Genomic DNA, 18,977 nt, shown 5'->3' on the forward strand with positions numbered 1-18,977 from the left:
GTGAGAGAAGTTCTATTGCTAAAAAGAAGTTTGGTCTCTCCCTTGTCTACCTTAAAATCACATAGCAATGCACTGGAAAGCCGGGCTGTTGGGTTGTTATGAGTTGTCATTATTCAGAGAACTGTGGAGTAGAGAGATACGTTTGCCCTTTAAGCTCACAGTTTCTAAAAGTGTTTTCAGTGGCCTAAGTTCTATTAATAATGAAAGTCCTGGGGCTGGAGAGATGGCTCAGAGGTTAAGAGCGCCGACTGCTCTTCCAGAGGTCCTGAATTCAATTCCCAGCAACCACAGGGTGGCTCACAACCATCCATTATGAGATCTGATGCCCTCTTCTGGTGTGCAGATATACACGGAAGCAGAATGTTGTATACATAATAAATAAATAAAATCTTTAAAAAAAATGAAAGTCCTGTTTGAGAGCAATTATGTTTGGAGACATGGAGTTAGTGTTGTCCAGGCCCTTCTCTATAACGTTCCTCAGAGCCTCGATTGGTACATTGGGAAACACTGGGAAGATACTGTGGAAAGTAGAGCTGCTACGGAAGGAATATCTGTCGGGTCCTAATTTCACTTTTTCCAGTGAGGAATTAGAGACTAGAAGATGAAGTGGCTGATGGAAGCAATAGGCTCTGTCTCCTGACTGCAGCCCATCCACGGTGCCCTCATAGGGTCAAAATACTAGAGTGGGATTACATAAGACAAAGCCAAGGCAGGCAGATGCATGCCTTCTTAGGACTTTAGGTGTGGCTGTTGCATCTGCTGGACTCCCTTTTTTCAGGTCACCATAAGTCATACCTGACAACCTGCTCAATTGTCACCTTATAAATGAGGATTTCCTAGTCAACCCTGTCCAAAATAACTTACTTTCTCACACTCTATTTCCTCACCTTTCTTTATTGGCAGCTTCTGTATGTGTCACTGTTAGATTCTTTCTTTCCCCCCAAAAGAGAAGAGCCAGGATATAAGCAAATTTATCATCATGATACTTGGTATGTTCCTAGTACTTCATAGACTCTTCATGACATATCTCAGATGGGTCGTGAATGCTGTGGAAATACAGGACATGAGATTAGTAATGGTAGTAGTCTGTTCTCTAGAGAAATCAATCAGTAAAAGACAAACACAGACATATAAACAATACTAAATGCATAAAAATGGTGGAAGCCAATGTCCTTTATGAATGGTTCTAACAGCACCCTGATAATCTAAAATTGTAATAATTCATAGAAAAAATCATTTGTATTTTTGAGTTTAAAGGCTACTATCATTTAATTGGGCAAGTTGGTGCGCAACCTTAATCCTACCACTCAGGAGGTGGAGGCAGGTGGATAAATGTGAGTTTGAGGGCAGTCTGTTCTATATAGTAAAACCCAGGGACTCTGTCTCAAAAGAGGGGGACACAATATCTAATATCTAGAAATTGTTTAAACTTAATGGCATTTTACTTTCATATACCTTAACTATGTTAGAGAGTAGTCTTTTAGTCTTTAGGATGTTTGCATTTAAACAATGTTAAGAATTTGTCCAGAGGCCCCTCTGAGAAGGAATTTTTGTACTTGATTTGACTGTAATTGAGATAATTGCCTTGGAGAATACTTGCCATTTAAATACTTTCCGCTCTTTGACTCTCATGGGAGTGCCTCTAATTGTCAGATTGATCTATAATCATAGAGCCTTACCTGAGATAAAGATGACATCATCCCAGGTTTATTCCATACTGTTAAGACTGCATGTTTTTTTATTGCTCATTATTCAGAGAACTTTGGAGTTGAGATATAAGTTTGCTTTGAACTTATCATCTCCAAATGGCTTTAAATGACTTCAGTGTACTAATAATAGGAACCAGGACACAGAGTTGAAGTTACCCAGGCTTCTTACTGGACTTTCCTTTGATTAGTACTTGGGGACCTTCTGGTAGGAGGCAGTGGAAGAAGAGACCCTGGAAAGTGGTGATGGTGATCTCGATGTTGAGCTGTCAATTGACAGTGAAGCCGAGGACCTTTCAGAGAGGATCTTGAAGTTTACTAATTTACATAAAGTCTATCTTCCCTTCCTGCTGAAAATCACAGGACTTCATTCCCATTCCCTTAATCATGGGGCTCTGTGTCCGACCATGATGGAACGAGGGATAGAAGTGTGTGTGCGTATGACTGTCTCAATATCGACTTGCCAGAATTTTAAAAAATGACTTCTGTGTTTGCAAATCTAATGTCAATATTTCAGCAGTATGTTACTTTTCAATATTAACATTTTATTTTATGTGCATCAGTGTTTTCTCTGCATGCATACATACGGACCATGTGAATGCCTGTTAGATCACCTGGAACTGGGGTTACAGACAGTTGTAAAACACCATGTGAGTGCTAGGAATTGAACCCATGTCCTCTCCAAGCGCAACAAGTGTTCTTAACTGCTGAGTCATCTCTTCAAACCCTCCAATATTAATATGAATTGATATTATTGAATACTTTTTCCCATGTTGTCCCTGAACCGTCATCCTCACAAACAAACACATTTGTTTTTCTTCTGGCTTCTGGAGTCACTATGCAGGGTCATTCCCCCCAAGATAATTAGCCTTATTTAGAGTTCCTCAAAATTCTATTATTGGCTCACTTCTCATCTCACTGTACACATATTTTGGGGCAGTTTCATCTCTGTTCCTGGTGTCTCTTGATGCCGAATTTGAAGGTTTAGCAGAGGCATCTCAAGTAGGTTATGTTTTTCAGACTCATGCTTAACTTTGTCTGTGCCCAAAGCTAATGCCTCTGCCAGGAAATGACAGGAAAGCCATCTGCTCAGAACCCAGTTAGACCTTTATTCTTTTTATAAAGTATTTATTCTTACAGTTTCACTATAATATATATATATATATATATATATATATATATATATGTGCGTGCGTGTGTGTGTGTGTGTGTGTGTGTGTGTGTGTGTGTGTGTGTGTGTGTTACATTGGTCTATATTTTCCTATTATTCTCTTATTCCTCTTCTCCTGCCATTGGATGCTTTCTCATACCATGAAAGTTCCCCCTCCCACTTCCTTGTAGAGACCTTGTTTTTAGAAGGGCCTGGGATTTGTGGGAAAACTCTGATGTTCTCTGAAAACACCCTCGTGGCTCCATCTGCCCTCCCAACCAGTATTGTGTGCTGCATGTGTTCAAAGAAGATCTGTAGTCTGTAAGGCTAAGATTTCTGTATTCAGATAAACACCTAGCCCAAACGCAAGCCAGAGCATGCCCAGAGGCCACAAGCTAGTGTGGCCAGAGAGAAGGGGTATCCACCTGTTCGTGGTGTCATGTTCAACCTTCCCTGACCATGCCCTCATGGGCGTGGCTAGGCACATCTATAGGGGCTACTAGGAGGCGGGGCTACAGTGTCTCCCTACAAACCAGGGCTGATCTTCGTCTTTTTATTTATTCTATATGTCTTTTACATCATGAATCTTGATGCCATTCATTCCCCCCACTCTGCTTCTTTAATGCTCATGGGTAGGCGCTCCTCCAGCTCTGCCTTTAGTATTTGAGCAACAGTCTTGTTGATTCACTTACAAACTCTAGCCTTGTGGTCTCTCTCACGCAGATGGTTTATTTCGAGAGAACAAGTTTTAGCATCGATAAATGTTAATCTGCTGACTCCTTGTCTTCCATCAGATTTAATGGGTCAGGTTTGATGGTTAAGAATCTACGACTTCAACAAGCACTGGTGGTGTTCCTGATGGGGTGCCCATAGTTTGATTCAGGGGAGCTTTTGCAAAGTATTTCACATGGTTCCGTTTGCTGTCTGGGGATGCAGAAAGTCAAAGATCATGTAGGCAGGATGCAGTCCTGGAAGGATGTGGAGCCTTTCCTCTCTCCCCTACATCCCCTCTCATTTCCTTCAAGCTGTCTCACCACCTTGATTCTTCTTCCTCTGCTGGCTACTAGGTTGATGAATCTTTGAGTAAGGTTGACATCTGCACTGTTGAGTATCACTAAATGACCACTTATTTCCCCGAGTGCTAATAAAGGAAGCATGAGTTCTTGAGATCAGCTCAATCCATCTCTGAGCGCTTTCAGCCTGGTTCAACAGGATCCTGTGCTATTTGCTACTGGCGACACCTACAGGAAGAAGTTAGGAAGGGCAGCACTTTGGTGATTTTTAAGAACTTGCTCTTTGCTTGTTACCACTAGAAAGAGTTACCATTTAACCAATGATGCTCATTGTCTTAGATTACAACCTTAAGCTACACAGACTCAACCTCTTGTAAAAGTCCATGAACTCAAAGTTTAGACACAGCAGGAGAACAGCTTTGATGTCAGCCTGGCTCTTCCTGTGTGGCCCAGGGAGCTGCACTGAGTGATAGCCTTTCTAGCCCTTCCTCAGCTGTTCAGGGGCTGCCTTTTGTGGATGCTGTCAACAGAGGAGGTTTCTTCTGAGATGCCTTGTTACTGTAGCATCTCCCAATACATAGTTGTCAGCAAACCTTCATCCCTCCTCCAATCTGATTGAATGATCTTTCTGTTAACGCAAAGGATACCCTTTACCACATATCCAATGAAAAACAGAAATAAGATCCCTACACATATTATTCTTACTATTGTTCTTTCTATTTTGATATAACATTAAAAAAAAACTCCTTTTCAACAATGATGTTTTAGACTCCATTTTAGCCAATTAAAGCCCATTTATTCCCATTCTTTCCTTGTCTGTACTGGACAAGGCTTGTTACTTGTTAAAGCCTTGTGAACATAGCTCACTACTTTGCATTTTTACTTCCTAGCAAGGTAAATAAGACACTGATGTTTCAAACTTTGCGATGGTGATCAGCTGCCCCTCCCCCATCACAACCTGGCACACCAGAGTTGTATTGCCAAGGTTTTGCACAGAATTCTAGCCACACTAGAGACAGACATACTGGCTTTATAGTAGAGGCAATCATCCTTCTACTAAGAAGCAGGGAAGAACTGTTGAAATAAATGTCATCAATGAAACAAAGCTGTGCAAAGTACAGTGTTCATGAGCCTGGCAGGGGCAGTGTTTATAACCAGCAATTATGAATGCAGCTGTATAACATGCATTCCTAGTGCACTTGGCTGGGCCAGGATATACAACAGGTGGTTATGCAAGAACTACTTGTTGCTCTTCAATTATTAGAGTTGCTCAATTGTTGTATCATGGGTGACCTATCAATGGCTACAGAAAGGGATAAAACGTTAATGTAATATCGTGAAAATAGGAGAGACTTCCAAGGAGTGGTTAGAAGAGAGGAGGTAGGAAGAGGCAAGCAGGGGGCCAGCTCTTAGTATTCAGGCATCTGTACTGGCCAGCTCTTGGGGTTCTGACAGAATACGCATTCAGCTGCAGCCACTAAGACACCGCCTGTGTACATTCACTATGTTCCCTTTTAAAAGGGCCCTGCCTACCTCCCCTCTCTCTCCCTTTCCCTCCCTTCCTCCCTCCCTCCCTCCCTCCCTCTCTCCCTCCCACCTTCCCTCCCTCCCCCTCTCTCTTTTTCTCTTCTACCAGTCTTGTCTTTGGGGACCAGTCTTTGCCCCCCTTCTCTGTTTCTGCCCCTTCTCTCTCCAATAAACCTCCCATGTGAGTCCTGTTGTATGGTGTGACTTCTCTTCAAGGTTTTTTTTTTTTTTTTTTTTTTTTTAATCACAACACCAGCATCTTCCTTTAGAATGTGGGGTGGGAAAAGCTAGTGTCCTCATAATGCAAGAACTAAAGACGATGGTCAATGACTTGTCAATGCATGATTAACAGGAGAGCTCTAAGCAACAAAATGCCTGTTAGGAGTTGTGAGAAAAGTTAACCAACCCTATCATAACTGTAAATCAGTAGACAGTGTGAAAAGTTGAAATATCAGGGACAGGAAGATCTGTCTTCTATATGCCTTTCTAGCTCTTTCCAGTATTTTGATGAAACATTTAACAACACATAAAAAGAAGAGTTAAATCCTTTATTTTAAGTATATACTCACAATTAATAAAGAGGTGTTTCCCTGCACAACTTCCCACCCAGGAACCAGTCAAGCCCTGTGGCTTCTTTGGAGAAGCCAGTGTTACAAACGGTAACTAGGAAGAGAATGTGCTCTCCCAGCTCTGTCTTAGTGAAGCACCACTGGGCTTAGCTTCCGTGGACTGAAAGCAGGGGCAGGGAAGCTGTATACAGAGGGAAAAGCAAGTATCAGCTGGCAAGAAAAGGACTCGATCATGGGAGTCTAGGATGGTGGCCTCTACCTGGCCACATCAGGAGGCTGCCACAATCAGCAGCTACAATGTCAGCATTTCTATTCCCAGGATAGACCATGGAGATAATGCATGCCTTAACCCTCCATGCTGCAAAGGGGCCCAGAGTGCTTTGCTTACTCTGCAGGAAGGAGGGGTCAAAGCAGAGTCCAGCATTTCAGATTAGTGAAACCTCCGCCTCTCCATGGGTCGGTAGAGGAGAGCATTATTGATCCATGTGTGACATCACTGCTCGCTGTCCACAATGTCTGGGAGAATCTGTTTTCTGATTTTTCTGAGCACCCAGTTTTGTTAGTTAACAGAAAGAGTCTCACATTTGCGGTATGCCACAGCTTTCCCCTTCCGCCTCATGCCCAGGGTTTTTCCAAGGTCACACTTCTCTTCCTGGAACACCATAAAGGTCCGAAAGGTCCACACACTCCTCTTTTCTTCTATGACACAGCTCCAAAGTTGGCTGTGTCTCCACCCTTTGACAAATTACTTTCCTATAGAGAGTCACCTTTTCCAGGACCTCAAATACAATTTAATCTCTTAGGTCAAAGTTCAGTTGCCCCATTCCCTTTATTGCATTTGATAGTGCCTGGTGGACTTTTTTGGTGACACAGCTCAGGACCTGCTCAGGAGACACCTCTTTCAACTTGCTGTTGGTAGCTGACTCCAGGTCTGTCACTGCTCTAAGAGGTGGTGGGACCTGGGGAAATGGAGCCAATAAATGTTGCAGCCTAAAGTTTTATGCAATAGCCAATTTTATTCAGAGCATCAGACAGTTTATACTCCGAGGGTTAAGAAGAATCACACGAGTAAAGTGGCCAATCATAAGGACAAGCTGCAAGTGACAGACAAGCCACAGGTGGTAGAACCATGTTTTTCTATAGAGGCGTGAAAACAAAAAACAACAGCCAGTTGTAATGAATAATCTATAAGTAAACTCACTCCTATCTGCTACGCCTGGGAGGAACACAAAAACACAGCGCAAGAACAATTCCATGTTTTGAAGAAACTGAGGTCACAAGACTGTTGTCTTGTTTTGTTTGTTTCTTGGTCTTTTCTTTTTCTTTTTCTTTTTCTTTTTCTTTTTTTTTTTGTTTTTTGTTTTTGAGTTTTCTCATAAGCACTCAGAATTCTCTTCGCACGACTCCCTTCTTGGATCGTGTTCCCATGCAGGTCAAGCTCTTCTCTTTGTGCAGGGCAGCTCACAGACACAATTGGCACTGGGAATTTTGCCTGAGAATTCCCCTGCTAGGAGAAGTGCCCTCATATTGGCTCTCCAATGGAGATGGGAATGGAGATCATGAAGGGGACAAAAATAAGTGACAATGTCACCTATGAATTTTATTCTGTGCAAGTAGAAGTGACAGAGTCTGGGCTGTGGCTTTTGAGACTTGGCTTAGGGTAAGTTGGCCTTCCCACCCCCATAGTTCTGTTGGTTTTTCTGTGTCATCCTGCTTATGGAAGAGGAACTCAGATACAGTCCTTTAACAATCGTGTCCAGTGAACACAATTGGATTCCCAGTGTTTCCTGCTGTCCGGAATCCTTTCTCCAAAGGCCTAAAGAAGCTGAGCAAGGGCTACAAAATTTGTAGGTGATTTGGTTCTCATTACCATAAGTGCCTGTTGTTCTGACATCATTAGTTTACAGCCCCCATAACCTGTCATTTCATTCTAGTTTTCCAAATAATCTGTTCACTATAAGGCTATAGAGATGGGTCTACCAACACTGGATACCCAGAAGTGGAAATTTGGGCATTTAGTCAAATTTAATACACATTCCAATATGACAAATGTCTAATTGACTGTTATTATAGAAGCAGAAAATATCCCCATACATTAAATAAAATCATGAGATGTTTGTTCCAGTCTGGGTCATGATTAAATTGAGCAGAAATAATGCTTTGGGAAGCAAAGAGAATTGGTTATCAGTGTGTGTATATGTGTGAGTGTGTGTGTGTGTGAGAGAGAGAGAGCCTGTGTGTGAGTGTGTGCGTGTGTGAGTGTGTATGTGCCTATGGAGGGCATTGGATCCTCTGGAGTGAGAGAGACACATGGGTGTGAGCTGCTGGTCATAGGCTCTGGGAACTGACACTCTTCCCCCCCCCCACCTCCTCTGCCAAAGAAGCCTGGAGCCATATCTCCTTCCCTAAGTTGGGTAATTTCTGTTTTCTGCACATTATAAGATTGATGTTGTCCCTCTAAGTCTCTTGATTAAAAAGAAGCTAATCACAAGACCTGGACTCATGTCTGTCTTGTATCAAGTACTCAGTGAATTCCTAGGGAAGGGTCTGACCTCGGTCAGGCTTTCTTCAATGCAGCCAGGATTTGCAGTTCCATGTGGAATACTCCCATGCCTAAGGCCCCCAAATCGCCCATTCGTGTCTGGTGGTGCTTCCTCTAGCATTGTAGATACTTCCTTCTTGCTGTGTCATCACGTGATCTTTCCTGTGCTCCTGAAGAGAGTGTTCATGTTTTTTTTTTTTCTTCCTCTTAAAATGCTCTATCATATTAGGGCCCCACATGACTAATTTTATTTAATTTTAATTTTCTCTCTAAAGGTAGAGTCTCTAGGCCTACACTGGGGCTTCAAATTTTGGAGGGATACCATTCAGTCAGTAGTCAAAGGCAAATGTAGTTGGGACATCACATAATAAAGTTCATTTGCACATGCTTTTCATAGTAATGATAATTTTGTTCTATCGGCAATGCTATCTTCATCTTTGCAAATCAGTTTACGAGGTATGGAGGATGCAATGAATGATGTTTACTTGTACTGACTGTTGGGAGGATGTTTGTTTTCCATGATGTGTCTGGAGGTAGCAATCATTTCCTGTAAGTAATACATGCTCTTTCTTCGGGTCAATTTGCCGACCTATGGTACACATTTATAAAACAAGGACCTAGGCAGTTTGTGAATAGAATGGAGTAAGCTAAGTGCCTCATAGTACTAGAGCCTGTTTGGGCCCAACTCAAGAACTGGTGCTGCTTAGTTGATTGGACACAGCCACCAGCTGACTCTCTCTGGTGATGCCAGTGGCTTGGAGGATGCCCTGCATCTCCAACTGAGTCCTATTCCTGCCTGACTGCCCTAAGCCCCAAATCCCTTCATCATTTATTTTTTGCCGTTTTGGCCCCGGGCATGCTTGATGGCCACTATTGGTCAGTGCCGTCACCTGCTCCTCAGTACTCCACAGCCACGTCTTTCCCACTAGATGTGAGACCCTGGGAGTGCTTAGGGGCCTGCTTTGAACTTGGGAGACTTTTCTCAGAAACAGAAATACATGTATGCTGAGTTATTCGGTTCTTCTCTTACCTCTATCCTCCCTTGATTTCTCCTCCCTGGATCATATCGAGTTTGAGGGCATCTGTAGTTCTTTTTTTTTTTTTTTTTTTTTTTTTGCACAGACGTGAGTCTACAAGGTCTGGTTCTTAGCATGTAAATGGGAGCTTCAACATTTAGTTCTTTTATTAAGCCAAATGTTTCTAGTAAGGATATTTCTGATAAATGACTCCACGGTGTTTTTGAACCCTAGGATAAATAAGAATGAGGAAACACCTATTGTCATGTGTCTTGAGTCACACCACTACTATCCTCCTACACTGGTACATAAGGGGCTCCCCCAGCAGGAAGGGAATCACATCTCCCTCTCCTCTCCTGAGTCTCTCTCCTCACTACACCTGAGTTCTCTCTACTGACACCATGGGTTGCTGTGGTTGCGGAGGCTGTGGTGGCTGCGGCTGTGGCTGTGGAGGCTGTGGCTGTGGAGGCTGTGGCTGTGGTGGCTGCGGCTGTGGCTGTGGTGGCTGTGGCTGTGGTGGCTGCGGCTGTGGAGGCTGTGGCTGTGGTGGCTGTGGCTGTGGTGGCTGTGGTGGCTGCGGCTGTGGTGGCTGTGGCTGTTGTGGTTGCTGTGGCTGCTGTGGCTGCTGCAAGCCTGTGGTCTGCTGCTGCCGCACCTGCTGCAGCTCCTGTGGCTGTGGGAAGGGCTGTGGCTGTGGGAAGGGCTGTTGCCAGCAGAAGTGTTGCTGCCAGCAGAAGTGTGGCTGCAAGAAGTGCTGCTGCTAGGATGACAGCTGGCCTCTGGACTGTAGCTAACTGATGGAGGTGAGTCTGTCTATCTGTCTGTCTGTCTGTCTGTCTGTCTGTCTGTCTGTCTGCCTGCCTGCCTGCCTGCCTGCCTGCCTGCTCCTGTTGGGATTGTGAGTCACCGGTATAAACCAACCTTATTGCCATTGCAACCTGTAGTCTGTGTAGGTTATGCTATGGCTTCCTACAATGCTTCCAACTCTACACCAATGACATGTTTCTCCATTACATTGCCATATCTGTAATCACAAAGCTATTCTTGCTTAATAAACTTCAGTAAATCCACCTCAAACAGCGACTCTTGTGTGTTTCATTTGGTTTTCAGACTCTAAACTTTCTTTTCACTGGGTGAAACAAGTTCCATCTCAACAGATGTACATTAAATGGCTATGCTACACTGTCTTGGAAAGTTTGAGTAACCCATCCGGGTAGTCAGATGTCCCTCTATAAAGTTAGCGTTGGTCACACAAGTTGTCCTTGTCCACCTCTGAGAACTGGCTCTAAGAGACACAGGTAGAGCACACTGATACTTTTTGTTTGTAAACTGCACCATCATACTCCCTCACTCCTCTCTTCAGCCTAGCTGGCTGGGTTTTCTCTCCTGCCATATGAGCCTCTTCTTGGTATGCAAGCACTCCATCTCTCCAGAATTCTGGGGGGAAACAAACCTTTGTTGCTTCCCTGAGCTTATCCTATTTCCTCCTGTGACCACATCTGACATCTATTTTAAGAATAAAACAGTATATGTAGATGGGGCAGAGTGTAAGGTGTTAATTAAGCAAAACTAAGGGTGTTTAGAAGCCTTAGGGACATCTCCTAGTTTGTAAGCTAATCAATGCACAATATGAAAATGGGAGTTGTGTTAGAGTTTTCCCCATTGGTGGACAACAGGGCTTCCAGATGACATTGGTTATTTGAAGTATTCTCAGTACCAGGCATAACTTACCTCTGAGAAACCCAAAATAATCCAGGCTATTGTCCTTGTCCTCGGTTGCCCATATAACTAAGTGCTAAGACCTTAATGCTGAAGATGCCACCCACCTTGATTGCAGAACATCAAGAAGTCAATCTCCAACTGACCAGGAAACTCCTCCTGTTGGCCAGTTTAAAATATGCTAGAAGGTACAAATCAAGCTGATGGCCAGGGTGAGGAAGACAGCAATGGTCCTGCCATGGGATAAATGTCAGAATATTGCAATGGAGGCACAGGCTTGTTCGGAAGCCCTCTTGGAGCCTGTTGGATCCATAACCGCCTGCCATGTTTCCATCTCTCGTGATCCATACTGCCTTGACTTATTCTCCCACTGTGCCATAGTGTGTGCCTCTTCTAAAGGCCCTCGGGCAAGTCTCCAGGCCTTCTCAGCTCCAGCTTCTAAAACCAAATCTTAATATTCCACACAAGTCAAGGCTTAAATAGAAACAAAAGGCAGGCCCAAACAAGCTGGAACCATGTATGACCCGTTATTTATTTATTTTATCCGATATGGTGATTTTTCTTGCCATCCCTCTATATTCATTTCCATTTCTTTGCATGTGTGCATCTGTGATCTGTGTTTGCATGTATGTGGGACATGTGTATGCATGTGCACATGCATGTACATATATTTTTAAGTCAGAGGTTGATGTTGGGTGTCTTTCTCATTCACTGCTCACTTCATTTTTATGTATTATTATTGAGTCAGATTCTCTCTGTCTCTAATCCAATGCTCACCAGTTTCGCTAGTCTAGCTAGCCAGCTTGCCCCAGGATTCCCTGTTTCCTATTCTGAAATTACAGGTGGGCCGTGGTGTGTGTGTGTGTGTGTGTGTGTGTGTGTGTGTATGTATGTGCTTATTTGAGACAGGGCCCCCCAAAAAGTCCAGGCTGGCCTCAGATTTCCTATGAAGCTGATTATGATTGTAAACTCCTGATCCTCCTGACCCACTTCTCAGGTGCTGAGATTATATATATGCCTGCTGCCATGCCCAGCTCCCACCACTCATCCGTAAGTCGCAAGTTATCTAACCTTGCAGGATAACTTTTTCTTTCTTTCTTGAATACTCAACAGGTACAGAGTATTGATTTGCTTTATGTAGATGTAGAAATGAGAGCTGTTAGAGTCATTATCCCATTTACAGGGGAGCTGAGGCAGGAGGATTGCAGGTTCTAGGCCTGCCTGTACTACAGAGTGAGCTCAGAGTGACTCTGGGCAACTCTGTAATACCATGTGATGGGGGAGGTCCTTCTGTATGTGTTTGTCTTATTGGTTGATAAATAAAGTACTGTTGGCCAATAGGGAAGCAAGTTAGGTGGGACTAGGAGTCAAGGAGGATTCTGGGAAGTGTAGTAAAGAGAAGTCTTATGATCCAGGCCGAAAGTGACATAGCAGGCAGACTCAGAATATAAGCAGGGACAAGCAGGAAATCACCCTCTTCTTCCTCTCTTCTCTGGAGCCGCCATGTGATCCCTGCAAGAGAAGACGCCTGCAGCTGGCATCCGATAAGCCTTTATAAATTATATAGATTAGTAATTATGGTTGATAATTAAGACTGAGCTAGCAAGTAAGAAATCCTAGTCATTGGCCAGCAGCATTGTACCTAATATTAATCTTTATGTGTTATTTTGGGTGCCCATGTGGTGGAGGGGGATCAGGTGGCTTGTGGAAAGATTTATCATTACAACCGTATGTCAAAAAGCAAGCTTTGGATATTCCTGAGTAGAAGAGGGCTTGCCTTGAACATGTTAAGAGCCCTAGGTTCAATGCTCACACACACACACACACACACACACACACACACACACACACACACACAATAGGTGGCAGAGGGCAAGCTTTGTGTAATGGGTTTTAAACACGGAGACAATGCAAGGCCACTTCTGACTCACTTTAGTAACCGTGGTTAGCACCAGCTCATGTAAGTGAGGACGGTCTCTCCACTTCACATTAGTTTCTGCTCTTTTCAAATGTTTCCACTTTAGCATGAAAACCCACTGATAGCATTTTCACATTAGTTATTAATTTTCTTTTCTGAAGAATTGAATTTTCAAGAAGCAGCTGAATATATATTCAGTAAATATATATATATATATATATTAGTAAATAAAACTTTTTTTTTATAAAAAGGAATATAGCTAAATAAGCCCTCTCGGGTAATGTTTGGGTTAGCTTGAGATCCTTGGACATTGTCCTGCCTATTTGAATCTTTCATGAGACACTCATATAAAATTATTACAAATGAAAAAGGAACCTAGACAATAAAGCACAGATTTAAAATGCTTATGATCTCCGGTTTGTAGCTATCACTGAAATGAAATTTTGAACACATTACATTGAAAGACAGAGCAGAAATCTAATCTTACTTCAAAGTCATGTAGTATTGATGATTCCAGAAGCCCATTTGATAGAATCCAGAGCAAAGCACTAATCCAGTCAATTGAGCTATATCAGGCTGGAGGCAAAGCTGATTGATGAGAGCTGTTCACAGTGCAGAAGCCAGCAGCTGTTACAGCTTTATGCTGAACACCATAAAACTCTTGGGTGAAAGTTGTTCTGAGGGCTGAAGAGGTAGCTCAGTGGGCACAGCGTTAGCCGGGCAAGTAAAAATATCGAGTCTGGATCCCTGACACCCGTAAAGAGCTGGGAATGGTGGTACACACCTGTAATTTTAGCGCTGGGAGACAGGAGGATGCCTGGGGATTGTTGGTCAGCCAGTCTAGCTAAATCAGTGAGCTAGCTCCAGGTTCAGTGAGAGGTCCTGTCTCAACAAATAAGTGATTGAGGAAGACACCCAATGTCAACCGCTGGTCCCCTTGTACACACATGCACATGTGTCTGCACACACATGAACCGATCCTCATGCATGGGTGTGTTCACGCACATGAACACAAGAAATCTGTATCCTCTCTGTGTAACATTTCTTGGGTCAGAACAGTGTGTTAATCCAGGGATACAAGGGGAAGGAGGAGGAGACACTGGGCATTAATGAACAAGCCCTTCTGTTCACCTGTGGCCCATCCATGTGTTTTATGTGTCTGTTGGGATAGAAGTGTCCTTACATTTATTTTTGTCCTCTTCTCACTCTTTTGTTTGCTTTACTTGCTTGGGTCTGGGTTTCCCACTACTGCTGAGTAGGGAAGCCCAAGGGAAGAACAGATGCAATGCCTTGACAGTAGCCCTGGTGTGAACATATACTAGAAGACACCTGCGTATTTCAGTTGTGTCCCCAAGAAGTTTCAGACAGAAGCACTTGGGTACTGAGTGAGGAAAATGTAATCTGAAGTTTTTATAGATACAGATATTAATGATTAAGTAGTAAAATAGGGAGGGAATGGGAAAAGGGAGGAAAAGAGAGTAAAGTATGAATGTTAAGGAAATAGAAGGTACATGGCCGCCGGGCGGTGGTGGTGCACGCCTTTAATCCCAGCACTCAGGAGGCAGAGGCAGGCGGATCTCTGAGTTCGAGACCAGCCTGGTCTACAAGAGCTAGTTCCAGAACCTCCTCCAAAGACACAGGGAAACTCTGTCTCGAAAAACAAAAACAAACAAACAAAAAAAAAAAGGAGAAGGTACATGGCCTATTGGTATGAGGGGTAAGAGAAAAAATAGAGTAGGAGTGGGAAGAAGACAGTCATAAAAATACACATTCTGGAAAAACACAAGCTCACACGAAACAAGCAATTGGAATATAGGTGCACTGATAAAAAAATACAAAAATAAATGTAAAAATGAAAATAAGAAATAGAAAGAAATGGAAGAAATTTCTAGCCTCAGTCAGTGCCTCTTCCCTGTTGGATATATTGCCTTCTCAAACACTGTGTTGATCCCACACTGTTCGAGAAGCCCAGCTTCAGTCACTCTTCATCTTGCTGCTTCTAAGGAACCCCATCTAAGAGGGGAGAGCATTTCAAAAGCCAGGCTGACCCTATGTTGGGTGTGACATGCCAGTCCAGTTGGTCTATCTCCAGCTCACCACTCCCATGGTGGCTGAGCTCAGCTCAAGGTGAGCAGTGAAATGAGGCTTGAGGTTGGTTGGTCTTTGTCCCTTTCCTGTGGCTTCAAAATGAGCCCCCCCCCCACTCCCCAATCAATCACCCAATGAAGGGATCACTGCCATTGTCAAATCTGCAGCTGGATTGAGGCTTATGGGAACTGTGAGCTTGCCATGAGGGTATGGCTGCTGTCTCCTTGCTGGGGCTGCCTGTGGATGTGTTTTTGGCTTTCCTATGCACCACTCATTTTCTCTTTCACAAGATTTGAGTGTCCTATCACGACTTTTGTTTTGTGTATTTCTAAGGATATTACTCGATTACTTTTTATTTTTTGCATAGTCCAACTTGTCTCCCTCCCCCATCCTAACTCTTTCCTTAGTTTTCTCTATCATTGAGGCATAAAATTGATGGTTCCTAGCCCACCATCTTGCCTGGAAACTCCTTTCTCCATTTTAAAAGACATTTTGTTGGTTCTGTTTTTGGATGATTGTTACACGGTTATTTATTTTGTGTGTTTGTACACACGAGGGGGGTGCATGTACACAGGATGGTGTACTGTGTGGTGGCCAGAGAACAACTTCAGGACTATTTTCTCCTCCCATCGTATAGACTCCAGGGACAGAACTCAAGTTGTCAGGCCTGGTGACAGCCTTACTGCGGAGCCATCTTGCTGAGCCAGTTCTTGTTTTTTATTACATTTTGATCACATTATTCTCTTTTTTGAAGTCCTTCCAGATCTTCTCCCCTTCTCTACTTTCTCCCCATCCAACTTTAAGATTTTTTTCAAAAACAAATAAAAACCTGACGTAACAAAATACCCCAAAACAAAGAAAACAAAATAAAACCACTCCCAAAAAAGAAAAAGAAAACACAACACCAGCTATAACCAAATAAAAACATATACAAAAGAACTTTTGGCACTCATTATATGTTGGTCAACTATTCTTGAACGTGAGGCCTATCCAGGAGCGGCTGATATACCCAGTGTCACTCTATTGGACAAAACCGGTTTCCTTTTCCCAGCAGATATACGTGACCGTTTAGTTGTTAACTTTTATCCTAGAGGGAAGGTGTTCACTCATTCATTTAAAAAAAAACCAAAATAAAATAAAATATAATAAAACATTGAAGTTGGACAAGACAAACCAACAGAAGGAAAAGATGCTAAGGCACAAGAATCAGAGACCCACCGCTTTCATACCCACTCAGGAATCCCATAAAAACCACTCAGCTGGAAGCCATACTATACAAGCAGAGGGGCTGGTGCAGAGCTGTGTAGGATGCTTCAGTCTCTGTGAGTTCATATGAGGGCCTTCTTCTCCTGGTGCCCTCTATCTCCTCTGACTCCTAGGCGATTTTGCCTCCTCTTCCAAGGGATTCCCTGACCTCTAAAGGGGAGGGATTTGATGGAGATGTCTCATGCAGGGCTAAGACCTAGTTCTTTTTTATCTTTCAAATAGTTACTTTTACTACTTCTGGAGGAAAATGTGTTATATTTTTCCTTAAGGATACCAGTTAAAAAGATATTGCTGTTAGGCCTTTGGGATAATTTTTTTCAACCCCATTGAATGAATGTTAGAATTTGGAAGAAAACATATTTAAATTACAAATCCTAAATCAGTATTCTTTTTCCCCCTGTAGCAGACTGTTTAATAAATACTCCAATATTTCAATTGCAGAAATTCTTAGACAATGGAGAAATTCATAAATTTGGATTCTTTTAAAATTTTAATATTTCATTGAACACAATTTCTGACATTTAAAAATTAAACATGTGTGGGGAAACAGCATTGGACCAAACAAAGCCCTCTGAATGTGGGTGCCAGCTAGGAGGCCAAGACAGTTTATGGGACCTCTAACAGTGGAGCCAGTCTTTATCCCTAGAGCACAAATGGACTTTGGGAGCCCATTCCCTATGTAGGGATAGATACTGTTGCAGCCCAGATACAGCAAGGAGGGACTAGGCCCTCCCCCAAATGATATGACAGACTTTGAAGGTCCCCCTTGGAGGGCCTCACTATCCCTGGGGAGGAGCTGGGGGTGGGTTGGGGGGGTTGGTGGGGAACATAGGGGAGGATAGGAAGTCAAGGGAATGGGGGATGGATATGTAAATATGAGTAGTAATTAAAGAATTTTTAAAAAGTTTCAAAATTCTTTTAAAAAAATTAAGCATGGACCCAAGAATTCATCTATCTTAGTGGCTTGGAACTTCTCTGGTATATGTGAGGCCCTGTTTGATTCTTAGCACCAAACATAAAAATAAATTAAACAATTAGTATTTAATTTCTGTAAGTGTTTTCTTATGTATAAAAAATGGCTGGAAAACTCTGAAATTTCCTTCAGAAGGGGTCTACACTCATCAAACAGTTAGATAGGGTCATGGTGATGAGCAGAAGGCTCATCACCTCTCCTGCGCCATTGGGAACTGATGTGAGGGCATTCTGAGCACACACAGGAGCGTTTCAAGTGATCTCTGGGGGAGAGTTCCAACACAAAGTCCAGAAGAAAGCACAAGATGAAAAAAATGACAGCGGTGAGACTACCTGGTAATAACTTGTGAAAAGAACACTGGTATTTTTAGAGTTGAAGAGGGACTCTCAGAAATGGGACCCAACCCAGTCATTCCTTCAGAGAGCTGTAAGTTGAAACAGACATACAGTTAATGGAAGAAGAAGAAAACTGTCCCAGGTGCTGCCATTTTAGATCCACGAAGTATGGAAGCCAATTACAGGTCAGTCCCGTTGGTGTGTGTGCTCAGGGATCGCCATCTTTAGGAGGCTTGCATGTCTTCATGGCCCGTTTCCATGCCCTTTGTTTGTTCTTAGAACTCATCAGAACTAGGGTTTCCAAGTTATAGTTATTCATGGGGATTCCGAGCAAGGTTGTTCAGCTGTTAATACTGACACTTAATACTGTCAACTTGATACTGTGGTCACTGAAGATGCAAGCTTCTTTGAGTATCTGTGAGGGAGTATTAGGTTAACTGAGGTGAGAAGAATCACCTTGAATGTGGGTGGCCCCATCCCCCTGGCTGAGGTGATATGTTGAATAAAAAGGAGAAAGTAATCTGAACACCAGCTTTCATTGTGCTCTGCTTTCTGACTGCAGATGCAACGTGTCCAGTAGCCTCTTTCTCCTGTACTCATGTGTTATGATAAATCTTTCCGTCAAAAGCCACCTGAGCCCTACCGCCATGCGGGCGGTCTCCGCCAGCTGCCCAAGTTCTGCCCGCTGCGTGGATGGACAAAATAATACAGAGACATATTAGGTATAATGCTGCTTGGCCAATGACTAGGATTCTCATCTGTTTTCTCAGTCTTAATTATCATAAATCTATATATTTTATAAGACTTATCGGATGCCTTATTGGCGTCCCTTCTTGCTGGTGGCTCACATCCTGCAGCTGGAGGAGGCGAAGGGGAAAGAGGGGCACTTTCTTTCTCCTTGCTTATGAGTCTCCTTACTATGTCACTTCCTGCCTGGATCACCACTTCTCTACTACATTTCCCAGAATCCTCTTTGACTCCTAGTCCTGTCTAACTGGCTGTTTCATTGGCCAAACAGTATTTTATTCAACAATCAATAAGATAAACATACACAGAAGTACTTTCCCCATCACTCATGCCTTTCCTGTCATAATGGAGGGATGTCATAGCATCACAGAGGTACCTAATACAGTTGTGATGGTCTATCTGGAGTGC

The sequence above is a fragment of the Cricetulus griseus genome, chromosome 2 (genome assembly GCF_003668045.3).
Source record: "Cricetulus griseus strain 17A/GY chromosome 2, alternate assembly CriGri-PICRH-1.0, whole genome shotgun sequence".
Classification (NCBI taxonomy): Eukaryota; Metazoa; Chordata; class Mammalia; order Rodentia; family Cricetidae; genus Cricetulus; species Cricetulus griseus.